The sequence below is a fragment of the Heptranchias perlo genome, chromosome 20 (genome assembly GCF_035084215.1).
Source record: "Heptranchias perlo isolate sHepPer1 chromosome 20, sHepPer1.hap1, whole genome shotgun sequence".
Lineage (NCBI taxonomy): Eukaryota > Metazoa > Chordata > Chondrichthyes > Hexanchiformes > Hexanchidae > Heptranchias > Heptranchias perlo.
Genome location: NC_090344.1, coordinates 4,609,861 through 4,622,165, shown reverse-complemented (window position 1 = coordinate 4,622,165; position 12,305 = coordinate 4,609,861). Strand labels below are relative to the sequence as shown.

At 43.3% G+C, this 12,305-nt stretch overlaps 2 non-coding genes and 1 pseudogene across 2 annotated transcripts; 1 reads left to right on the top strand and 2 right to left on the bottom strand.

Moving 5' to 3' along the window:
* Nucleotides 1-4,373, bottom strand: part of LOC137335575 (gastrula zinc finger protein XlCGF57.1-like) — a 30,408-nt pseudogene extending 26,035 nt beyond the window's left edge.
* On the top strand, nucleotides 970-1,051 carry trnas-uga (transfer RNA serine (anticodon UGA)). Its single transcript has one exon. It is a non-coding gene; the product is annotated as a tRNA-Ser (tRNA).
* Nucleotides 4,374-5,303: 930 nt separating the features above from the next.
* trnap-agg (transfer RNA proline (anticodon AGG)) lies at nucleotides 5,304-5,377 on the bottom strand. The gene has a single exon. It is a non-coding gene; the product is annotated as a tRNA-Pro (tRNA).
* Between the last annotated feature and the right edge of the window lie 6,928 nt (nucleotides 5,378-12,305).

Sequence of the window (12,305 nt, the reverse complement as noted above, 5' to 3'; positions counted from 1 at the left end):
GCCGTACATCGGAATAGAAAAAAGTGATAGGATGTAGAGAATGGTGGCCGATCGGCTGTGGGTGGCACAGAATTCTGCATTGGTTGCACCCCTCTGTTATCAGTGGGTCGTTGGTCTTGGGGTATGATTCTCGCTTTGGGGATTTGCTGATTGTTATGTGAGAGATCCCGGACGAGCCCTGCGGTGTTACCATTTTTAGTTCAAAATCACTAATTGGCTTCTCACGTCTTGTCAGCAGTGTAGTCGGCAGGATTGTCTTAATTCCAGTGCATGGAGGACAGAATGCAGAGGTTCTGTCGACGACAACACACATGGAGAAAGGAAAATATCACAAGATGGTGTTCAGATTGAAGCTGAATGTCAACGGATCCCAATTCACGTGACCTCATGAATGGAAAATGAAAAATGCTCCTCCATTGCTGGTGATCGAACTCGCGCCTCTCGCGCAGAAAGCAAGAATTTTATTCCTGAAATAACAAAGTCCACACAGCAGCCGGCGGCATGCGCTCAGTTCGAAACCTGTCTAAAAGAACATACAGTCTCAGAGTTCTCCTGTCATAACCTTCTTCATTCTCTTCTGCAGCCGTGTCGGATTTGTCGCTTGCAACTGCGATGACCCAATGATTCAGCAGTAGGACTTGCAATGTGATTTTCCAACCCAGCTTCGACGCAACACACGTGGAGAATGGAAAATGTCTCAAATGGTGCGCAGATTGAAGCTGAGGGCGAATGTCGCACAATTCACGCGATCGTATGAATGGAGAATGAAAATACTCCTAAACGAACCGGAAATCGAACCCCGGTTTCTCACGTGATAAATGAGAATTCTATCACCGAGACAGCAAAGGCAGCACATCAACAAGCTGTAAGTTTCCAGTTGGAAACCTGTCCGAGAGAACAAAGTGTCACAGATCTCGTGTGATAACCCTACGCATTCTGATTTATAGCTGTGCATCATTGAGGTTTCTAGCTGCGATGGCCGAGTGGTTAAGGCGTTGGACTTGAAATCCAATGGGGTTTCCCTGCACAGGTTCGAGTCCTGTTCGCAGCGCTATTTTTAAAAGTTTGTTCAGTGTTCAAATTAATATGAACTTGAACGAACGGACCTTGTTCGCTCCCTCAGAGAAGTTCTCCCTCGCCAACGACGCTTTGAACTCGGAGCCCAATGATCTCTTGCAAAATTGCAAGACACGTGAAGGAATCTCTCCCAAGCTCGATTCTCAGTTATGCTCGTTCGCAGAACTTGACATTTGTACAATTTATTTCTATGTTTTCATCTCTCCCTGTCTCTGTCTCTTGACTTTGCCTGTTTTCTCCTGATGGACTTCTCAGGCATCGTGAACAGCGAAGAATGATGGAACCTGCAACACCAGCAGAGAAGGGTAAAGATGGAAAGACTGAGACGGTGGGAAAAGAAAAAGTGCAACACAGCTGATGAATTCACAATTAATGTCCACACATTTATGCATTTTCACCTCACAATGAAAAAATCAGCAATTTGAGTAAAGTACACTTATGGTAGAGTGTATAATATGCGGATGTTGAGACCGACAATCGAACCTTTGCCTTGGTGATGAAAGCGCCGAATCCTAAACACTAAACCCCAAGGAAACGATGAAAATTCTTTGCTGCAAGCAGAGCAACGCGGCCTTTCCGACTTGGCCCTTTGTAATTCAGGTCATTTTCGGGCCAGACAAACTGCTCGCACAAAATGGCATTTTCTGTTCGAAATAATATCGCGACAGAGGTGATGTTCAGGCAATGACATCACCAAGTGCAAGTAGGCATGTACATGAAATGGAAAGTGAGGTAAAATACAACCACAAGCTGCTGATGGACATGTTTCCATTTCCAAAATTCACGCACTGAATGCAGCTCCTTGGAAAACTGCAAGGCCACGCAGGTCCATCATGAATCGTTTGAAGCAACTGGCAGTTTAAAGTGGCATCTCCTGCTGCTTCTGTGGGGAGTGAGAGACAGACACTGTCGGTATTTGCGTGCAGTTTGATTTTGCACAGAACTGCACAGAGAAACAGCAAATATACCGGGGCTGTGAGATGTTCTATATTATTGATATTTAGCCAGAGGAATATCCGCGGTCAGAAGCTGAAAAGAAGGAGAGATAAGAGGCCTGAGAATAAACACAGAGATGAATGAATCATGAAAGAGCGAAAGAAAAAATAATGCCATCAGTTCCACTTTGTCTCTTGCGCAATCTTCGGAGTTCCCCAATGGCCTGGTGGTGAGAATTCTGTACTCTCACCGCCGCGAGGTTCGATTCTCAGATAGGGAATTAACTTTAAAAAGAGTTATGAACTTATTAAATTAATTACATGAAGCTGATTAAATCCTGTTCGTAGTTGAATCCCTGTTTTAATCACCATGAATCAATCGATAACTTTCTATTTCAGACTGATGGCGATGTTGACGTGGTTACTGAGAGACAGTCAAAACTTTAATAAGATTTTTATGCTTTGAATGTGATGAATTTTTTTCATTTTATAGACTGCATCTTAAGAGTGGGATTAAAAACGCAGTGGAGTCGTTGTTAAATTTAACATTAACTGGTAATTGTCGCTTTTCATCACAGGAACGCCCGAACTGGTTCTCCGATCAAGATGAAAGGAACGCAACGAGGAACATCTGATACAACACGAAAGGCATCGGGCTATGACAAAAATCCCCACCGTTTTGCTTTTCCAAAATAAAGGGTGTGAAATTTATTCCCTGAACATAGGAACAGTCTGGTCTCGCTCACTACAGAAATCTCCATGTCACAGCGAACCAGCTCTTCTGCTGCGAATGCGGCCTCCCTTCGGGCCTTTCGGGGGCTTGTCTGTCAAGGAGAATTGTAATTACCGTGAAGCCAATGTTCCATTCCTTTATATGATTCATGTGCCTGATTCCCGACCGCAGGGTAAATGGTAGAATATCAGCCCTGCTCAGCTGGCAATGATTCCGGTACATTTTCTTGATTCCAAAACATGCGTTGAAACCCTGGAACTTTGAGGCGATGAATCCTGAGGAAAAATAAAATAAGGGCTCGAACAATCAAACTTTCACGCTGACGGATAACACCGCCGAGAACAGGTGAAGAGATCACCTGCTGAACCAATAATTCACTGGGCTAAACTTTGAGATTGCAGCGGCCAAGATAACAACTGTCTACAGTCAGTGAAAAATGAATGGTTGAAACTTGCAGGAGTGAAAATCCAACAAGCCGGTCTTCACTCTTAAACCAGCAACTATGAAGAAAAACATGCCGGAGAAATACTCGATTTCAGTGCGGCGACACTGGGCCAGAGTAAAGTTCATTCAATATAATTGCCGAGTGGCTGGAGGGTGGATTTGGAACTCCTGACCGATTGCACCACGCATTTTCCAGATCTGCTTGGATCACCAATCCCTTCAGTTCATCACTGAGAGGGACAATTCGATTCTCGGTTTCTTTTTCCTGACGATTGATGAAATTTTACAAATTGGAAGCGATCAATATCAAATGTAAACACGCCACCGACATGCTCACAGATGCAAAGCGGCCACACTCTGCTTCAATGAGATGAAAGTCAAGAGCGATTTCACGGTCGAATGCAGTGGCGAACACAATTCATTCAACGAAAGTTCAGGTCGTTGAGGTGCCTTTGAAGTCCTGATTGTTTCCATTGAACTTCTTCCCAAAGCATTTGAGATTCACGTGGGACGATTTGGGTACGTTATTTTCTTTTGTGGAAAAGTTTCAACTGCAGTTCTAGATCAAAATTCCTGGGATGACAGTTGTTCACAATTTTTCGGTGCTGGGACCACTGCTGTTCACAATTTATCGGTGCTGGAACCACGGTTGTTCACAATTTATCGATGCTGGCACAACTGTTGTTCACAATATATCAGTGATGGGACCACTGTTATCAACACTTTATCAGTGGTGAGACCACTGTTGTTCACAATTTATCGGTGCTGGGACCACTGTTGTTCACAATTTATCGGTGCTGGGACCACTTTTGTTCAAAATTTACATTCATGATTTGGACACGGGAATCGGAAGTACAATTTCAAAATTTAGGGACGACACCTAATTGCGAGCTGTCGTTAATACAAAGAAAAATGCGAATAATAAAGGAAGACATTAGTAAATTTGCAGAATGGGCGTGTAAATGGCAAATTAATTGCAATATTTATTATATACTCCCTTGCCTTTTTGCCCCCCCCCCCCCACCCACTAAATGCATTACCTCACATTTCTTCAGATTGAATTGCATTTGCCACTTTTCTTTCCACCTGTCTGCTCTATGGATATCTTCCCGCAGTCGACAGCTTTGCTCCTCACTCTCAACCACAGGAACAATTTTTGTATCATCTGCAAATTTCTTCATCATGCCCCCTACATTTAATTCTAAATCAATGATCTGTACCATGAAAAGCAGGGACCTAGTACGAAGCCGCATGGAACCCCACTCGAAACAGCCTTCCAGTCACAAAAGCACCCGTCGACCACAACCGCTTGATTCCTGCTGCTCAGCCAATTTTGGATTCAACTTGCCAATGTCCTTTGGATCCAATGGGCTTTTACATTTTTGACAAATCTGCCATGTAGGACTTTGTCAAAAGCCTCGTTAAAATCCATGTTGACTCCATCAATCGCGATATCCTCATCGATCCTCCTTGATACCTCCTCAAATAATTCAATTCAAACGACCATCACTAAACAAATCCACGCTGACTGTCCTTGATTAATCCGTGCCTTTCCAAATGACGATTCATACTTCAGCTCGAGTTTAGGCTGACTGGCCTGTATTAACTCGATCTATCACTTTCTCCCTTTTTCAACAATGGTACAACGTTAGCAATCCTCAAATCCTCCTGCACGACACCTTTTGCCAGGGTGGATTGGAAAATGATGTTCAGAGCCTCCGCTATTTCCTTCCTTGCTTCTGTTAACATCTTGGGATATATTTCATCTGGGCCTGGAGATTCAGATCGAGCGATTTGAGGACTTCTTTTTCCTCTTTGCAAACGTTTGTCCCGCAGGTCAAGATCATAAGTCTTGGTCCAAATTAGGATGTCTTCCGGCTTTGAACCTCAAATCGTGAATTATACCCCGATCACAACGAGCCCAGAAACAAGAACGTGTCCTTAAATTAACGTGTAACAGAGACATTCTCTGAGAGGTCCGTCTGTGGAATAAAAGGGCGTTTTTGAACAGTCATTCTGTTATCCGTTTCCTCCTGAAACATGAACAAATACGAAGACCACATTGTTATTTTGTCGCTAGATTCCATAAATTAGGTAAAATAATGAGCTGCACAAGGCACGGCTGGGAGTTGAACCCAGGATCTCCTGTTTCCTCGACAGATGCTTTAACCAACTAAGCCACAGCGCCAATTGATGATTTGTGGTCCCCACCTCCTCACTAATATCTATCAGCGACACTTCACTGTTGGGGGTTCAGGCCGTTTTGTCTCTGTCCATTTCGCTTGTCTGTTTCCCTCTGCATCCCGACACTGACTGCATTTCTCGCTGAGTTTATCTTTGTGTATCCTTCAGTGCGTTGATACACGGATGATTATGTATGATTGTATTTGTGACATTAAATAAATCAGGGCTTCAGACAATTCTCGCTCTGACATTGGAGAACTATTGAGCCGAACTTTACAGCGGAGTGTTGTTTATTGTGGTGCTGAAACTAAAAAAAATCGTAAGAGGAGCAAAAAGGGAAAAGGAGAAAAACTTATGAGGGAAAATGAGGACAACTCTCAAGGTTTTTACGAGTATATTAAGAGAAAGAAGGGAGGCTGAGAGTAATGTGGGCCGCTTAAAGACAGATGGAGGTGATATTGTAATTGAAAATCAGGAAATGGCAGAGTTGCTAAATTTTTACTTTGCATCGGTCGTCACAGAAATGGATGACGCTAACATACCAGAGACACGAGGAAAACTGTTAATAAATCAAGGGGATTCAGTACAAGTAAAATGATGGCAATGGAGAAAATGAGGAGGCGAAAGATAGACAAATCTCCAGGAGCTGATGGTTTCCACCCCAGGGGATGAAATGGAACAGGTGAGGAAATTTTACATGCTTTAGTCATGATCGATCAAAACTCTCTTGATTTTGGAATTGTTATTTAACGAAGCGCATCTTGATTGGAGGCTTGTGTTTGAGAAAGATCTCGAAGTGATAATTGAGAACAATTTTACAACACCAAGTTATAGTCCAACAAATTTATTTCAAATTTGGAATTTTAAATAAATTTGTTGGACTATAACTTGGTGTTGTAAAATTGTTTACAATTGTCAACCCCAGTCCATCACCGGCATCTCCACATCATGATAATTGAGAGACCGAAAATAAAGCTGTTTGACAGGAGCGCTGATGCTGTCGGTTGTTCGCTGCTCTCGTGTTGCACAATTATTGAGCGTGCGTCACTTATTTATAGCAGTATGGGCTCCAGAAATGACCAGGTTGTGAGTTCGAGCGTCTTCTAAAACAATCAAACCTTTTACTCCGAACATTTTGATCGGAGTTCAAAGTAGAAATGGTATCTTCCATAACGCAACTTGTTAACAACCAGTCGTTTTTACAATACGCTCTTGTGGGACAAACGTATGGAGGTCAACAATCGAATTCTTAGTTTTCCCATGTGGGCATTTGGGTTCCTCTGACCTACCGTCTTTAAATAGCAAGTGCCAGTTTACTTGTTCATCGGGGGAGAGGATGATTTTAGCGGTAGCTCATATGGCAAAGGGGCCGGTACAAGATCTTTAAATCTAAAGAACCAAACACACAATTCTTCTTTTCTTTGAACCGATATTCATCGGTTGGAAATTTCGTGTTGGGAAAATTTGGAAGAGAAATATGCTGCCTGGTTTCACTGTGTAACGGGAGAAATTATTCAGCTGACAGATGTTAATACGCTGAAAGGTCGAGAGGCCTTTTCCAACTCCCGTGTGGGACAAGTTCAGCTTTTGAGCCGCTGGGTAAAGTGCTATTTTAATTGCTGCTAACGAATGACACGACATTTGGCACAAACAAGAAGAATTGTAAACTCACGAGTTCACTGTTCATGTTTCTTACATCATGTTCAACAGAAACAAGGATTCTCCTCAACACGTTGCTGAGAATTTTATCAAACGGACCTCACCCTCGTTCGACGACTGCAGGGATAATTCAGAGATCTCCCATGAATATGTACGATGGGAGCTTATGTAGTATCGAGCCTGGGTAGCTCAGTCGGTAGAGTATCAGACTTTTAAAGTGGGCAGTGAGCTGAAGGTCCAGCGTTTAACTCCCTGTCCAGGCTCCAGATTTCGGAACAGCTGGCAAGCTGTGACTTTGGAGGGGGACCTGCGATGTGTTGTCAAAGTTTCGATGGTATCTTGTTTCCCAGGGATGGGCAGTAATGCGCCGTCTGAGGCGGTTCCCGATCAGGAATTCAACTTTACTGTATTAGTTCACTGTATTAATTTCGCAAAACTCATTCAACTCTGTTATCGTTGAGATACTGGATGGTCTAAAAATTGATAAGGAAGAGGCACTTGAACGGCCGGCTGTACTTAAAGTAGATAAGCCACCCGGTCCGGATGGGATGCATGCTCGGTTGCTGAGGGAAGTAAGGGTGGAAATTACGGAGGTACTGGCCATAATCTACCAACATCCTTTGATGTGTGGGTGGTGCCAGAGGACTGGAAAATTGCAAAGGTTACACCCTTGTCCAAAAAAGGGTGTACGGATAAACCCAGCAATTATAGGCCAGTCAGTTTAACCTCAGTGGTGGGGAAACGTTTAGAAACGATAACCCGGGACAGAATTAACAGCCACTTGGACGAGGGTGGATTGATTAGGGAAAGGCAGCACGGATTTGTTAAAGGCAAATCGTGGTTAACTGACCTGTTAGAGTTTTTTGATGAGGTAACAGAGAGGATAGATGAGGGCAATTTAGTTGATGTGGTGTATAAGGACTTTAAAATGGTGTTTGCTAAAGTGCCGCATGGTAGGCTTCTCATCAAGATTGCGGCCCATGGAATAAACGGGGCAGAAACAACATAAATGCAGAATTGACGAACAGCAGGAAACAGATTACTGGTGATCGGTTGTTTTTCGAACTGGCGAGAGGTGTACAGTGGTGTTCCCCAGGGATCAGTGCTGGGACCACTGCTTTTCTTGATACATATTAATGACTTGGACTTGAGTGCACAGAGCACAATTTCAAAATTTGCAGATGAAACAAAACTTGGAAGAGTAGTAAACAATGATAAGGATAGTGATAGACTTCAAATGATACAGACAGGCTGGTGGCATGGGCGGAGACGGGGCAGATGAAATTTATGGCAAAAAAAATGCGAAGTGATACATTTCGGTCGGAAAAACGAGGAGAGGCAAAATAAACTCCAGGGCACAAATGTAAAAGCGGTAGAGGAACAAAGAGGAGTTTATGTGTACAAATCGTTGAATGTGGCAGGGCAGGTTGAGAAAGCGGTTAAAAAGCATACGGCATCTTGGGCTTTAGAAATAGATGTATAGAGTACAAAAGTATAAAAGTATAGAAGTCAGGATGAAACTTTATAACACACTGGTTCGAACACAACTGAAATTTTGTGTGGGGTTCTGGACACCGCACTTCAGGAAAGATGTGAAGGCCTTCGAGGGGGTGCAGAAAAAAATACTATCAGAATTCCAGGGATAAGGGACTTTACTTACGTGGATAGACCGGAGAATCTGAGGTTGTTCTCCTTGGAACAGAGACGGTTTTGTAGAGATTTGATAGAGGTATTCAAAATCATGAAGGATCTTGGCATGGAAGATGGAGAGAACCTGTTCCATTGGCGGAAGGGTCAAGAACCAGAGGACTTAGATTTAAAGTGATTGGCAAAATAACCAAAGGTGAAATGAGGAAAAACTTTTTTACACAGCGAGAGGTTCGGATCTCGAATGCACTGCCCGAGGGTGTGATGGAGGCAGATTCAATCATGGCCTTCAAAGGGGAGCTGGATAAGTACTTGAAAGGAAACAAAATGCAGGGCTTCGGGGAAAGGCAGGGGAGTGGTTCTAGCTGGATTGCTCTTGCAGAGATCTCGCACGGACTCGATGGCGCGAATGGCCTCTTTCCGTGCTGTAAGCTTTCTATGATTCAATTCTATGTGTAGGTTGCAATGCAAAGGGAACAGAGCATGCCACAAATCGACACGACTCTTAGTATCCTCACAAGCAATGTATTTTAAGAGCAACTAATTCTGAAACGTCTTACTTGATAACTCAAGTCGTGCACTCGAAAGCAATTTGGTAAAGAGAGACTAATATTGGTGAATCGAAATAGTTAGTGTACAACTTGATATTGCTGTCCACCTAAATAGAAAACGAGATTGAATGGATCGAAGTGGTCTGAAAGGATGCGCGATCGGCTTTGAGAAGCAACCAACTTTTACACTGGCTGCACAACTAAAGCAACAGCGGCTCTTTGGTCTCGGGGTATGATTCTCGCTTAGGGAGTTTTGTTGAGGTCCCGGGTTCAAATCCCGGACGAGGCCGCATGTGTTTCGCCTTTTAGTGAAAAGTCACCAATTGTCTTCTCACATCTTTTCAGTTTTGCTGTTGGTGGAACTGAATTATATCCAGAGGATGTTTGTGCTCCAGTGGACTGAATGCCGAAGTTTCGTCGGCGCAATACACATGAAGCAAATAAAATATCTGAAGATGATGAGGAGATTGAAACTGAATTTGGATTTTTCCCAATTCAGGCGGATATTAGATGACGGGATAGAAAGCCACATATCCAAGTTTGCCGATGACACCAAGATGGGCAGCATTGTAAGCAGTGCAGATGAAAGCAACAAATTACAGAGAGGCATTAATATAATAAATGAATGTGCAAAATTGTGGCAAATCGATATGAATTTCGTCAAGTGTGAGGTCATCCACTTTGGACCTAAAAGGATAAATCAGAGTACTTTCGAAATGGTGAAAAGCTCGAAACAGTGGAGGTCCAAAAAGACTTTGGGGTCCATGAACATACATCATTAAAATGTCATGGACAGGTACAAAAAATAATCAAAAAGGTTAATGGAATGTTGGTCTTTATATCCAGAGGACTAGAATACAAGGGGATAGGCATTATGATACAGTTATACAAAGCTCTGGTTGGACCACACCTGGAGTATTGCCTTCGGTTCTGGGCAACGCACCTCAGGAAGGATATATTGGCTATGAAGGGAGTGCAGCGTCGATTTACTAGAATGTTACCTGGACTCCGAAGTTGAAATTACGTGGAGAGATTACATAAACTCGGGTTTGCCTCGAATTCAGTAGATTAAGTGCTGATTTGATCGAACATTTCAAAATATTAAGGGGAACTGATGGGGTAAATAGAAAAAAAAAGATTTCCGCCCGTTAGCGTGTCTCGGACTCGGGGACGCAGCCTAAATATTAGGGTCAGGACTTTCAGGAGTGAAGTTGGGAAACACCTCTGCAAGCAAAGGGAGGGAGAAGTTTGGAATTCTCTTCCACAAACGGCAGTTGATGCGAACTCAATTGTTAATTTTAAAACTGAAATTGATAGATTTTTGTTAACCAAAGGCATTAAGGGACATGGGGCTAAGGCGATAATATGCAGTTTGGTTACATATCAACCAGGATCTCACTGAATTGCGCATAAGACTCGAGGGGCGAAATAGTATACTTTTGCTCCTCAGTTCCTCATTGTTACAGAATGATCCTGCATTGTATCGGGAATCGAACCAAGGTCTCCAGCGTAACAAGTAAGAATTCGACCCCAAGCACCATCAACGCGCGCGTTTGTAACAGCAGCATGTGTCCATTTGGAATCCGATCTGAATGAACATGCCGTTTACAGCTGCGGTGGCCGAGTGTTTAAAGCGTTGGACTCAAAATTCAATTGAGGTTTTCCTGCCCAGGTTTGAATTCTGCTCGCAGAGCTACTGTTTAAAGATCCCTTCATTGCTGAAATAGATTAATTGGAGTTAATTGTCCGCATTTATCTCTCTCCCAGAATGAGAGATTCTCCAGCGAGGCCGATGCTTTTAACTTGTGTCCAATCTTCTCTTGCAAGATTTCAAGACCCAAGAAGGAATCTCTCCCAATCTGTAACATAAATTCTGCTAGTTTGCAAAACCTGACATTTATACTCTTTATTTTCTTTGCCTGCATCTCTCCATCTCTCCATGTCTCCGTCTCTTGTCTCTCTGTATTGTCCACAATGGACTTCTCAGGCTTCCTTGAACGGCGATGGCTGATCTAACCTGCAACAATTGCAGAGAACGTTAAAGAAAAAAAAGACTGAGCAAGTAGGAAAAGGAAAGGTGCAACCCAGCTGATAAATTCGTAGCTAATGTTTCCACATTCGTGGCTCTTCGTTCTCATGGTGAATGAAAGCAGCAATTTGACTGAAGTGTACTTCTGGTGGAGTGTAAACTATGACGATGCCGAGACAGACGACAATGTCGTTTCAGAGTAATTCATTCTGTAAAGTGTTACTTGATAATACAAGTCGGACATTCAAAACAAATTTGATAAAGAGAGACGAATATTGTTGATCTGAAATAATTAGTTTAGAACCTGATATTGCTCTACATCGTATATCGTACAAGAAAGCGAGATTGGATGGCCATGGTGTTCTGAAAGGATGGCGGATCGGCTGCGTGGCAGCGAAATTTTACAGTGGCTGCACGGCTCTGTTACCAGTTGGACTTTGGATCTGATTCGCGCTCAGGGAGTTTCACTGGTTCAAATCCCGGTATGAGCCCCCTTGCGTCCCCATTTTTCGTCAAAAACCACCAATTGGCTTCTCACATCTTTGAAGCAAGTGCAGAAGGTCGGTTTGACTTATCTCCAGCCGAGCATGTTTGAACACCAGAGGAGAGAATGCAGAGGGTTTGTCCACGAAAGACACGTAGACGAAATGAAGATAATCTTTCAAGAAGTTGTACAGATTGAAGCCGGCACATGAATTTATCCCAATTCAGGCGATCTCATGGGTACAGGTACAAAAGGTAAAGGAAGCTGCATTGGCCTGGAACCAAACCCCTGGTTTCCCGTCGGCAGTCGAGGGTTCTACACTCAACCACCAATCCACACACGGCTGCAGGCTGCACGTGTGGCGTTGAATACAAGTCTGGAACATGCAGTCTGGCAGAGTTCCTGTGATGAGCCTGCGCAGTCTCCAACCGCGTGCTACCTGTGGGTGACCAAACGAGTGGGTCAAACATGGTCTTGAAATTCACTGAGATTCGAAATCACTTCACACCGCCACTGTAAAATGGTCAAATAAATAAGAGCTGTAGTTACCAGGCAGCGTTTA